We start from the raw sequence: 12,689 nt of genomic DNA, 5'->3' as shown, positions 1-12,689 counted from the left end.
TACCTGCATGTCTCACATGATCTATGTTTCATTATTTTCCTTCCTGATAACCAGCCCCGTCTGTTAGCCAGCCATTGCAAACCAGTGCACAACAGAGGCATCTGAAGAACAGTACTGCACCGAATTTCTCTGTGTGTGCTTGACCTCATCGTGCCAGCTGCACGGCGAGGCTGCGTGAGAGCTCAGAATTCACCCCTGTAAATCCGGGTGTCCGCGGTTATGCCGTGCCCTGCATGCCGGCGGCGCAGCAGGGGGGAGGCAGCGGCTCCGGCCGCTCCCGCAGGGACTCGCGCTGTGGGACCGGGGCGGCTCACATCCCGCTGCCATTGTCCCAGCGTTAAAGGGCGCACTGGCTCGTGCATCGCACACATGAGACGATGCAAAAAGAGACACGGGAAGGTTAACTCCGACTGTTTCCTTGGCGTTTCACTGCTGTTTGGACTCCCCACATTTTTTTTTCTGCGAGTTGCCTGCATGTGGTTTCAGTGGAGAAGCTCTTTGGCTTTTGTCCTTCTTCCCGCCCTAAATAATTTCATTTCTGGGATTCCAACAAGGCCATCATACTAAATGGATTTTAAAACTCACTTGCTCTTTAGGCTCAACAGGAACAGCATTGCCCCTGTAAGGGCTCACGCTAGTTTGAGCGACGTTGCCCTGGGTCTGTGCAAGCGCCCGCGAGCAGGACCTGGCCCCAGACTCGGCCCCAGCGGGTGCTGAGCTATCAAGTCATCTGGAATGAGCCTCATTTTCAGAGCAGCGCAATTTTCTCCACAACGATGTTATCTTTGTTCCTCGGTTTCTGGCAGCAGAGCTGCTCACACATGCTATTAGCAGATGGCAAAAGACGTACATGGAATTTGCTCTCCGAACATTTCTTCCATTCTTCCTCTCAGACTGAAGAAGTGCAAATTCAAGCTAAAAGCTTGTACGAACTACAGCCCTTTTGCAAACAGGGCTGCAGGGAGTTAAAAGCAGGCTCCAGCAGAAACCTCTCGAATATTTCAGTCTCTGCTGCAGTTTAACTACTCAGCACATACCCTTCAGTCGGAATTGCAGGGAGTGCATTTCTGTAAGGCCGTGCTCCTCGGTGCCCTGATGTCAGCCCCTTTTCGGGATCAGCTGTTAACAGGCAGCAGGCGTTGCAGGAAGGCAGCGAACTTCCACACAGTCTCGCCGGTAAGTTGAGGCGTCCATCAGCTTGGCTGTGGGCTCGGCAGAGCGTGGTGCACTCGGTGTAGACCGAGATGAACACATACATTTAAGGATCAGGCGAACAAATTGTCTGAACGGGCATGAATTCAGGAGCATGGGCGTGTGTGTGTGTTCAGCCTCCAAAAGGAGTAGGCAGGAGCCTGACGAACTCCACTTCATCCCATATTTACGCTGCCATGAGCCAAAATGAAAGTGGCCTTCCAGTGGGGCTGCTGTCAGAGGGAGTCGGAGAGCTGTCATATCCGTCTGCTCGAGCGCTCTCCTCAATCACCAGTCACTCTTGATCAGGATGTCTTATCTAGGAAAAGAAATGGCCTTTTGAAAAATCTTCTTATTCAGGGTTCTTCTTTTATTCTTCTTCTACAATTTGTTTTCTTACCTCCCTAAACTGAGGCAAATCCTGCTCAGAGTTGCTCCTGCGTTTGATGGCAAACACACACAAGCACTTTGAGCCCACCTCAGCCTTCAGATCTCACATGAGCACTTCTTTGTCATCTGTTCTGCTTTTCCCCCAAAGCACAATTTTATTCCAAGTTCCTGAGCTCGTGCTGAAAAACAGCAGAACATTTCCAAACTCCCAAATTCTGTGGAAGCTCAAGTCTAACGCTTTGGATCCAAATTTAAACTCGGCACGTTGACCCCATGTGGCTACAAGTGGAACAATCTCGTGTCGACAGGAATGGTGCAGCAGTTCCAGCCTTTCGGGACAGCTGTGCTCAGGTACCCGCTCCGCGGTTCACCGCGTCTCTGCCACGGCCGGCTCACGCTTCCCATGGTGGCCTCACTCACGCCCGTGAACTGCCTCCTGGAGGGGGGCACCCAGCCTGCAGCCAACCTCCTTTCGCCCAGTGACCACCGTTAGATAGAGCTCTTTGCCCGCACTCCGGGCCTGGAAGGCCTCCAGCCCCCCATCTTGCCCCCTCCAGTCGTGCCTCAGTGCGAAGGTGAGCGGCTGTGCAGCACGCAGCCTCTGGCTGGAGGTGCTCCACCCCGCGCTGAGCACCACAGCATCGCTGGGAGCGGCGCTGCCATGGGGTACCGCCATCTCAGGCAAAGCCACCGTCAGCCCTGCGACAGTGCCGGGGTCTGCCTCTGGCCCCGTGGATGGCTTCGTAAACTGTGCACGGCAGACTGTGCCAGCCGTGGTGACAGTGGTTCCTCCGCTGGGGCGTGCAGCCCGGCCGTGCCCAGGCGTCCTCGGCCCTCCCAGCCACAGGAGACACGGGACCCCGGGTTTGCCCGTGCCTTGGGTGAGCTCTGCAACTACCAGGTGAAGAAACCACTGCAAACGGCACCGCTGCGGGTCTGCAGCACCAGGCTCTCTCACCCCAGAAACATCGAGGGTCTTGGACCCGCAGCGAGATGCAGAGAAGGCCCAGGAGTGTGAGTCCCAGCGGGCACAGGGCTGGGCGACGCAGGGCGCACGTGGCAGGGCCGCACAGCCGGGCACGTGCCGGGCCGCCGCAGGAGCGGCGCTGGCGGGCACGAGGCTGACGGAGCACCTTCAAATTTGATTCGGGATTTAGACGCTTATCCGCAGTTCCAGGGGCCAATGCCATGCCTGGGAGTATGAGCCCACTCACCCTTAGTAAACCATGGGTAAATCCCCAAAGAGACAGAGTTCAATCCCAAATCAGATACACGCTGCAGACCACAGTGGGACACAATCAAAAGCTGTCTTCAAAGGACTTCTCAGGCAGAACAGGCGATGATGCCCCGTGGATACTGGAGGTTACTGCCATTTTATAAAGCAAGATTGGAAGACTGGAGTACTCAAAAATTCTGATTGCTACCTGTCTGGATTTAAATTTCGATTTTCAAGCCACTATCTCAAACGTAAAATCTGAATATTTTTTTCCACAAAGATTCTCAGTCAAATAATTAAAAACTGCTTTGGTGGTACGATTATGTCGATGCTCTTGTCTTTCTACCCTGCGTCAGAGAATTTGCTCCTTTTGTGAGATAATGCAGACCGAAGGGGTACTGGCTACTTCCTTTTGTTCATTAAAGTCTTTAACTTCCAAGATGGTTTAAAAATTGCTTCCATACAAATGTTCTTCCCAGGGCACGCTGCGCTCTCCCATCAAAGATGGAAATCCAGTTCCCTAGCCTCAAGAATGCTTCAAGTTTTCAGGCGTTGCTGTTCTCACCGCGTACGAGGGTCCGTCTCTCTGCGCACCCGTGCAACTCCGCCAGCAGCTCAGGGCGGAGGGCCGGCACCTAAAATGCTGCTTTGTGTCTCTGCCAATATTAAACTATTTAAGTCAGTACTAAACTATTTTATATGCACCCGGTTATACCTTCCACTGAAAAGAGTGCATGGCAGAGGCGCTTTTGTGCCAACCGTGGAATTTATTTCCCTAAAAAAGTGTTTTCCCTAAAGCCTAATAGAGATCGCAGCCCTAGATAACACACTTGCCGTGTTCCAGTGTCAGGAGCACACAGTGGGAAGAGCTGAAGCTACTGCAGAGAAGGCATGGCCGGACCCCGGCGCGAGCACCAGTGCCAACGGATCTCCTGCGTGCGGGGCATCCATCCGCACAAGGAAAGAAAAGACATGGAGGGAAAACAGGATTATTGTTATATTTTTGCTGTACTTGAGGAAAAAAAAGCATTTGGCATCTGGCTAAGAAAGCAAAGTACAATGTATTCTACAATTCCTACCTGCTTCTATGAAACAGCTTTTACCGAGTGCTGTTGGTACCCCACATCTCTCCTCTGTTACTGTCTTTTGAAGTTCGAAGCCCAAAAGCTACTTGGAGTCGGCTACATTTATTTGCCCTTTCCTTCCCTTGAAGCAAACCTAACCAGTAAAATTCCCTGGCATATTTCTCTCCTTCCTGAGGTTTCTGTTCTCATTTGCCCTCCTCCGCATAATCAGACCCCTTTTCACACATGGGTGAACCTAGAAAGTCATTTAGAGCGGGAACCGCGGAACCAGTTCAGTGAACATCAGGTAATTGTGCCTCAGAGGCCTTCATGAAGGTCAAATATTTCTGGGTAATTTTTCCAGCTACTTTCTTTGTTAAATGCAAGCCCACTGAAGCCGGGAAAGAACAAGGTGGCTTTGTAGAAGTGTCTAGTTCGTTGGCCCCGTGAATCCGCCTGCCCCGTATCCCTACATGTTTTCCTTCTCCGTTTTCTCCCCAAGACGCCCATCTTCACAAGTCTTCACAAGCCTGGGCAAAATTGGTATCGTTTCCTGTTGCCCTGGGAATGGCTGAGATTTTCGAATACACTTCCCAATAGATTCTTACTCTTCTAAGCCACTTCCAAACTCTTGCAAAAAAAGGCTCACTTTATGTGCGCATCATGATACGAACAACAATCTCAAACTCACCCGTGAAACAGACAGACAGACGAACCGCAGTGCTTTGAGCCCGGCGATCTGTGGGTGCTGTCTGTGTGACTTCTCCAGCGTCAGGTGTTACAGGTGAGTTCTCGCTGCAGCTTTGCCTTCCGGGCATTACATATTTGGGTATTACCACTAACAAACCTATAAACTTTGTGATAATAAATAAGAAATTAAAACATTGATTTAAATGAACTGGCAAGTGTTACAGGCACAAGATGGTCACATAATCCCAACTTTCGTACAAAACTAGACAAAGAACATCAAACAAAATTAAAATACTTTACGTTCTCCTTTAATATGTGCAATTTCAACTTCAGAAGTAAATACATTTGTTTTATACTAAGAATGGAAGCACAAGAGGAACTTTGCTAAATAAAATGTCTATTTTAGGAGAGATTTTAATCTAACTGGACTTGTTTTCTGAAATACAACTTGTAATCGAGAACAGAACAATGCCACTGAGGCTGTAAATTCATCAAAGCAAAGGCTTTTTTAGACCGCAGAACCTAGCACAACGAGGCCCTGGTCTGTCCTCTCAGGAATGCAGTACCAACAAACAACAATGCGGGCAGTTCCCAATCCCAAATTCTTTGCTGTTGCTCCAGACGCTACAAAGGTTATGCAGAGTTTGCGTGGCACAGGATTCCTTTCTTGCACATAACGGTGAATGGGCACACGTATTTCCAGACTCCGGACAACACAAACTTGGTGGCGGTCGTGGTCGGATATACGTGTACAGATGCACGTGAATGGGCGGTGTATGCTGAAATGGGCTCATTTTAATTAAGGAAAACACAAATACTGACAGATGGATTTGAGAAGGGAGGTTTAATGTAACGCAAGTGCATTTACTGCCAATCCCCAGTGCAGCTGCACCGGGGAGCGCTTTGGCTGCTGCCGGTGACCGAAGCAGCGAAGGGCCGAGCTCTGCGCCCCGCGCCCGGCAGCGCTCCCCCAGAGCTGAGCTCCACCTCCCATCGCGCACCGCACCGACCGTGACCGGGCACAAACCCTTCTTCCCCACAGACTCCATCCCCCGTGGGCTCTGGGTGGGGGACGTGGGACCCATCTACCTGCTCGTCCCCGCCGCTCCTCCAGAAAGGCAACGGTGCCACCGCCGCCGTGTCTGCTGCCCGAAAGCCGTCCCCGACTCAGCCCCGCTCGGCACTTCGGGCTCGCTGTCCCCAGCGCGGTGCTCCGCTCCAGCCACAGCTAGAACTGTACTTAAAATACATAAACGGAAAACTCCACACCTCATTTAAAGATTTAGCCCAAACTCCTGTGCCATCCTGCTCGGGAGAGGAAGGGGGGCTTTTGTAAGAATTATTAACAAAAAAGAAGCTGCCAAATGCCCTCTCAAGGTGGGAAAGGAAAGGAAAGCGGTCACCGCCCCGCACAGCCCTGGGGGTCAGGCTGAGCCGCGCTGGGCTCCCGGGGCTGTCAGAGCTGTTGGCCTCAGCGATGGGCCCCACCAAAGCCCCTCTGAAGCTTCACCCTAAAGGAACGCGGTGTCCAGCGAGGCCCGATAGTGATCGGAGAGATAAAGCCCCCGCAGGCATGAGCTGCCAGGGAACGACGGGAGCTGTGCAGGACGGGATGAAGCCCCTCGGCAGAGGGGAAGGGCAGGGCACGGAGGGCTGACAGGTACCGTTGGCTCAGAGGGAGAAAATGAAAGAGCAGGTTCAAGGCTGGAAGAAATCCGCTCTTCAGTGGCAACATGCTATTGCCCGAGAACTGAACTACTCGTTGCGCTGTGTTTTCTTTGGGGATGCTGCTGAAGAACAAGGAACACAAACAGCTCTCCTGTGAAGCTTCACCGCGCTTTCCATGTATGCCAGATGACTAACGCCGGCCACGTGTCTATGCGGCTGTGCTGCACAGACGGTACTCGTTGTCATCCGAACCTATTGCTGCTGCTCTTCCTGGGCACAGCGTCACTAAGGCGGTACTGCGCAAAGTAGTCATCTGCCACACGCCTCAACAAATCTGAAAATCCAGCATTTATTTACTACAGTTGCTCCAGATTTGAGCTGAAGATGAAACCCATTGGGTTTGGGGGCATTCGGATGCTTGCTAGACATTTTTGTTGCTTTCAGAGTAGCTGTCAGAGACAAAATGACTGGAAAAGCTCAAGGATGTCCTTTGGGGGCAAATCAAGATATAGTGTAGCAGTGCACCGCTCTTACCTCCTCCTGCCTATGGCCCCGCACTGCTGAGATCTGTTGATTATTTCTAGAGCTTCCACAAAAAGTAACTCTTGCAAGCTGTCGTTATTGCACAAGGATCTGCACCTCTGCTGGGAAAATGTTGCACAAATCAGGATGATGAAAGTGACTCCACTGTACGGAGCCCTTCTGGAGAACACAGGCTGCCTCTGGCATTCGACGCTGTCAAAGACATAAGGACAGAAAATTTGTCTGAGGTTCATCCAGCCCAACAGCGTCTCCAAGAGCTGTCTTTATCAGCTCCTCAGGGGAAGGCAACTGAAGAACTCGGGGATGACTGCATCACTTAACCACATTCTTGCAGACTGTTTCAAAGATTTCCAGTAGTGGCACAGGACCTCAAAAATATTTCCAATCTTCTGGAAAGTATTCGCTATTCCCAACATTTTGCAGACCGTAACGGAACAGAAGCAACGATTACACAAATGCAGCTCCCATGAGGCTGTTTGATAAAAAAGCTTGACATTAACCAGCAGGTCCGTGGATTACCTCTGAAGCCTTTTAAAAGGTTCAGCTACAGCTGCCGACTGCCATCTCTCAGCCATCAGTGCTGACTTACACGCTGAGGTCCACACTGCGGTTAGCTCAACAATGCCGGTTTCATGTTCTTCTAGAACTCTTGAGCAGAAAAGCCCTAGTTTGGGAGGTTTGTTACTCAACTTACTGATTTGCTGCTCCCTGGCTGGCAGCTGAAGTGGAGACGTGTCCTGCTGCTCACCCGGTAAAGCGTGGTTCTCCTGAGAGAAGGTCCTCCCCACATGTCCCCCAGAAGGCGCAGACACCGGGATTCGTGGCACTTTGGAGCTGCCGCTCGGCGGCGCACGCGCTGAGCTGCGCCCTGGACACGTGCTGCTAGCGGCTGCGAGCAGCAGCTCAAAGACAATTTCCGAGAAACCCCGTTGGAGACATTTAAGGAACAGGAATTAATTAGGTACCTTTCACAGACAAAAAATTTGCATAATGCCGCAGATACCGCAGATATGGTCGACCCATCTTGCCCCACGCAATAGTCACAGTGAGACACGCTGCTGCTGCGGCACAAGACTTACCAGCCACAAAGCTCTGCACTTCGCATGGGCTGGGAAGAGCCTTGGGTGCCAAAATAGACGGTGGGTGAGCTGGAACTGCCGGGCTCCATAAAGGAGCTGCAGGTGAGAGAGCCTGAGAGAGAATGAGGCGTTTTCAGGGTGGTTTTGTCAACAGGCGAGTTCCAAGGAAAGGGACCGGGTGCTCCTGGGCTGGGGGAGTGCTGAAGACATTCAACTCTTGGTAGGAGGAGGGCAGCTCGAGGAACGCTCACTAAACTGGACCCTCCTCGTTCGTCGGAGACATTCATCTTGCCAGACACTGCCGCAGCCTCCTCCCCTTCTCCCCTGGCTTGTGCTGCCCGGCTCTGGCAGGGAGCATGGCCCAAACGGAGGGTTGCAGGCTGCACAGCACCTTTTTGCTGCTGTGGGCAGAATCACAGCCCTCTCCTGCGGTGAGCGGGACGGGGCAGCCCTGGCTGAGCTAGGTCTGTGTGGGACGGCGCATCCCCCGAGCGACAGTAACGCACGACGCAGCACGCGTGCCAGCTGCGACCAGTGCCCTGCCCGGGTACGGCTACAAGCTGCGGGCAGAAGGAACCACCCAGCCGCGCACCGCGTGCTGCTCGGGGTCGCTCACAGCATCGCCCTGCACCGGCACCGTTCCACAGAAATACGTGTTCTTTAAGAAATGAGAAAAACTGTGTTAACTGTAATTATTTCTAATATTAAAACTGTCCATCACATGCACACATCAACAGTTTTCTCCATTGAAGTGAAAACACAGCATCTTTTAATCAGTCCTTCCTGCATGTTTAAAGAACTGCTGTTTGACGTACCCTCTTCCCTTCATGCCTGCTTTGATTTCTTTATACGAGTCAAGATCTGCTCCAACTGCATTTATGTTGTGTTTGGAATGAAATATTTCATAACATGCACATGGAGATCTATTTTGAGGAAACATGAAATTCTATAATTAGAAAAAAATAGAGACCAAACTATTTCAGTATTCTCAGACTACAAACATGTTGTTTGTCCCCATTAATAGCAGTCTAAAACTATAAAATATATGGCATAGCATCTGCAATATTTATATAACATATATATATAGCATTTGTTAAAGACACATTCTCTTTAACCCATTGTACAATAAGCTACATTTAATAATACAGACTATATTTGCAAACTGTAGTAAATCACGCAATTTGAAAAATGCAGGGAATAAAATACTATCTGTGAGTATCAGCGCTACCTAAAAGAGTATGGCATCCAGATACTAGACTTCAGCTTGCATTCCTCCCACAAAATGTATTTATTCTGTGCATTACTTAGTGGTTTGGGGTCAAAATGTAACCCAAGCTGGAAGAGGTCCAGTGGCGTCTCTTCCAGGCTGAATGGAGATGAGCAGGCACTTTGGGGCACCCCAGGGGCTGGGGTGGTTTTGGCAGGCAGGGCAGGAGTCTGTAGTTAGCAGAGGTGGACCTGACCTCTCCTCTCCTCTCCTCTCCTCTCCTCTCCTCTCCTCTCCTCTCCTCTCCTCTCCTCTCCTCTCCTCTCCTCTCCTCTCCTCTCCTCTCCTCTCCTCTCCTCTCCTCTCCTCTCCTCTCCTCTCCTCTCCTCGTCCTCCTGCCCCTCTCTCTCCCTCTCCCTCTGATGCAACCCTGAACTGCCACCACCCGCCAAGCGTGTGTTCCCTGTGTAAGTATGGATACCTTTAATGAATGATTCGCTGATTTCCCCTGCTGGGGTGGATTCCAGGAGCTCTCTTTAATAACAGTACCGGTTCATTCAGGATTGCAGCGGCTCCTTCACGGCAGGAGCGCAAAGGACCAGGTGCCCGAAGCCAGCGGGCTCCTGCGGGGAGCGCAGCAGCAGACGCCCCGCAACCACTGCTGACCAGAGAACCCGCTGCAGAGTGGAAAGAGAGAGTCTTAATTAGGATTAAAGGGAAGTAACTGGCTTAGTATAATATGACAGCTGCACCAAAGAGAATGCCACATTTTATAGCTGCAATCCCTACTGTCAGATCTCTGTGCTGTATTTTGGGTATTGGCCAAATTGTGCTGCCCGCAGAATATTCTGTTACTGTAAATCACTGGAGAGGGGCAGAACTGTCTATATTTAGGCCACCAAGTCCCCCGTGTTAATCTTTACTCCCTCTTTGTTTTAGTACTCTGCTTTCTATTTTTACCTCGCATATTCTGCAGCAGGTCTGGATGCTCGCAGAAGGCAGGCCGTCCTTTCCCCACAAGAATTAATGGCCATGCCTGTAGTTTGTTTCCCATTTAATAATGCAGACTATAAAACATACTCCAACCAGAAAGCAGCAGGCCTGAAATGGAAAGCAAATGATCAGTCAAGTGGAGGTAGTAGAAAAGAAGGCAAGGGGTAACATTTGTGGTGCAATTTTGCCTGGAATTTCAGTCGCAGCTGAGCTTGTTTAAGATTATGAAGGTACATTCGAAAAAGAAAGCAAAGGATTCGTGTATGACAGATGCAAATCATAACAGCGCAATTGCCAGACGAGGACAGGAGCAGTGCTTGCTGCGTACCTTCATCCTCCATCAGCCCGGCGCTCCGCCGTGCGCGCAGCCAGCCGTACCGCGTTCAGCCAGGGAAACGGCTCACGCGGTAGGAAGGGTGGTAAAACTTAGCACCACATAAATGAGACAGTTGTATACTTCTCATCGTAAGCCAGTGTTAGTTCTCAATACCTGATCTCTACATGACTTGAAACATGGGCCAATGGGAAAATTGGTATTTTCCATTAATGTGACCTTCAGGAGCACTGGTTTGCATCAGTCAGTCAATCTGGATACAAGTCCACAGGACCACCTCAAGGCACTTTCCTTCTGACAGGTCGGGGCCTGGCTGGCCGCCTCCTCTCCGAAGCGATGGAGCAGCTGAGGTGCACTCGGGGAAAGCACTGGGACTGCCGCCGGGCGCGGGGTGCTTCGCTCGGGCTCTGCCCATCGCTGCTGGACCGCTCCTGCCCTGGGCCTGACCACCCCCCGCTTCCTCCAGCTCTCCTCAGAAGGAACCTGGTGTGGGCAGAACATATTTCATTTCCTCCGGCTCTGCCGCTCCGTGAACTCACACACAGCGGCGATGTGAACTCACACGCACGCTGCGCTCCCCTGCCATCCCCGAGAGTGCCGGCAGCGCCAGGAACAGCCCCTTCTGTTTGCCCTGAGCCCTTTCTGCTCTCCACTGGGGTGGGGACAGCAAGGAAAAGAGGTGAATTCAGAGGAAGAACAGCTGTTAGAATGGTCCTGGAGCCACCTCCCCTCCCAGACAGCACAGGGGTCTGCGTTGTTCCCCTGCCTTCCCCGGTGCTGTCCTGGGACACTCCTCCAACAGCGGCTCCTGGGCAGGTTTGCACCGAAGACCTAGAGGAGAAAGCTGCAGCCCCCAGGGAGCTGTCTGCACTGCAGGGAACCCCAGCACAAAATGGTCCGTTGTGCATCCCTCCCCTCGGCATCCCTTCCTCCCCCTCGGCATCCCTTCCCTCCCCGGCTGCTGCTGCTGGAGGCACTCTGCAGGGCAGGGAAGCCGTGAGGAGCAGAGCACCGGGGGGGGGGGGTGGGAGATTCAGGCCGTGGCAGCCGTGATCAGCAGTCCCAGAGCCCTTTCGCTGCAGGACATGCTTTGGAGCAAACCTTGCGTGGTTTCATGTAATACAGATCAAAGTGATATTCCCCACTAAAGAGGAATCCACTAACCAACAGTGATGCTTTCCTCAAAGTAGGAAAGGTATGAAGAGGAGCGTAGGCCAGGGGAAGAGAAGAAATATCTTTGGATAAAAGCTCCAGGGCCACTGCTGATATGAAATGCACAACCTCGAACCTGGTCAGTGCACAAACAGCACTCCGGAAAGACAAAAAAAAAAAAGGAGAGAAAAGGTTAAGAAGCATCTCTGAGCAGTGGCAGAGGCACCCCGTCTATCTCAGTAACTGCCAGCAGCAGGTCAGTAACTCATGTTCTCACCTGTCTCGACAGACAAGAAAAGAAAAAAAGAGACCAGAAAAACATAAGGGAACAAGGCATTTTCCTGGGAGCGAGGAGCAGCAGCGTAGCAGGCTTCAGACTACAGCACAGAGAGTTTCTCTTTCCCTGCAAAGGTGTTCGCAGGTCCTGAGTGTTTTTAACTTCCATGGGGTTTGCTGGTCGTCGATGCTCACAGTGTGGCAGCAACACCAGGTCGGAGCGTGCTCCTCGGTGGCGGTAACCCCGCTCAGCCCTTCACAGAAGGTCCCCTGTGTGAAATCCGGCCGGGCGCTGCGGGTGTAAGCTCTGCCCTCCCAGCGCTGGAGGGCCGTGGGTCCTCCCTGCCCGGCCCCGTCTACAGACAGATTTAGCCGTCATCTGCCTGCACAAGTTTCATGTTCCCACCAGGGACGTGTTTTAGACCCCGGCACTCCCGTCATGGCGAAGCGAAAGACCATACGGAGCGGGCAGAGCAGCACAGGCGTGCCGGGCACTGGGATGCCCGCGTCCGTTTCGTCCGCATCGCTGCCCGAGCTGACACGGAGCGCGGGGGCCCTGCCCCGACGCCGGGCCGAGGGGATGGCCGCAGGGACGCACAGAACGACTCCGGCACGGATCTGTACCAGACAAAACACGGCAGCGAGGAGAGGTAGTGACACGCAGAACGGAAGGGGGATAGCACGGGGAGGGTGGGGACAGGAATTATTCCAGAGCTGGAGCTAATTTTGTAGAATCTGGCTGTTAAACAAAGAACCGCGGTGTTTTTACAATTCTGCTTATTGAATTATGTCACTCTCCTGCCAACTGGATTACTTCAGCTGGCCAAACAATCTGACACCTCTTTTTAGAAAAGAATTTGCTAACATGACCCAGTATGACGGCATA

General features: G+C 52.0%; 1 long non-coding RNA gene across 1 annotated transcript; it reads right to left on the bottom strand.

Annotated features, from left to right (window-relative positions):
* Nucleotides 1-9,468: 9,468 nt before the first annotated feature.
* Nucleotides 9,469-10,608, bottom strand: LOC309675166. The gene is made up of 3 exons (XR_014269459.1): nt 10,532-10,608; nt 10,009-10,149; nt 9,469-9,725 (listed from the first exon to the last, which is right to left on the bottom strand). It is a non-coding gene; the product is annotated as an uncharacterized lncRNA (long non-coding RNA).
* Between the last annotated feature and the right edge of the window lie 2,081 nt (nt 10,609-12,689).

The sequence above is a fragment of the Vanellus vanellus genome, assembly GCF_965231255.1.
Source record: "Vanellus vanellus genome assembly, chromosome: 8".
NCBI classification, from domain to species: Eukaryota; Metazoa; Chordata; class Aves; order Charadriiformes; family Charadriidae; genus Vanellus; species Vanellus vanellus.
This window is presented reverse-complemented; position numbering and strand designations above follow the sequence as displayed.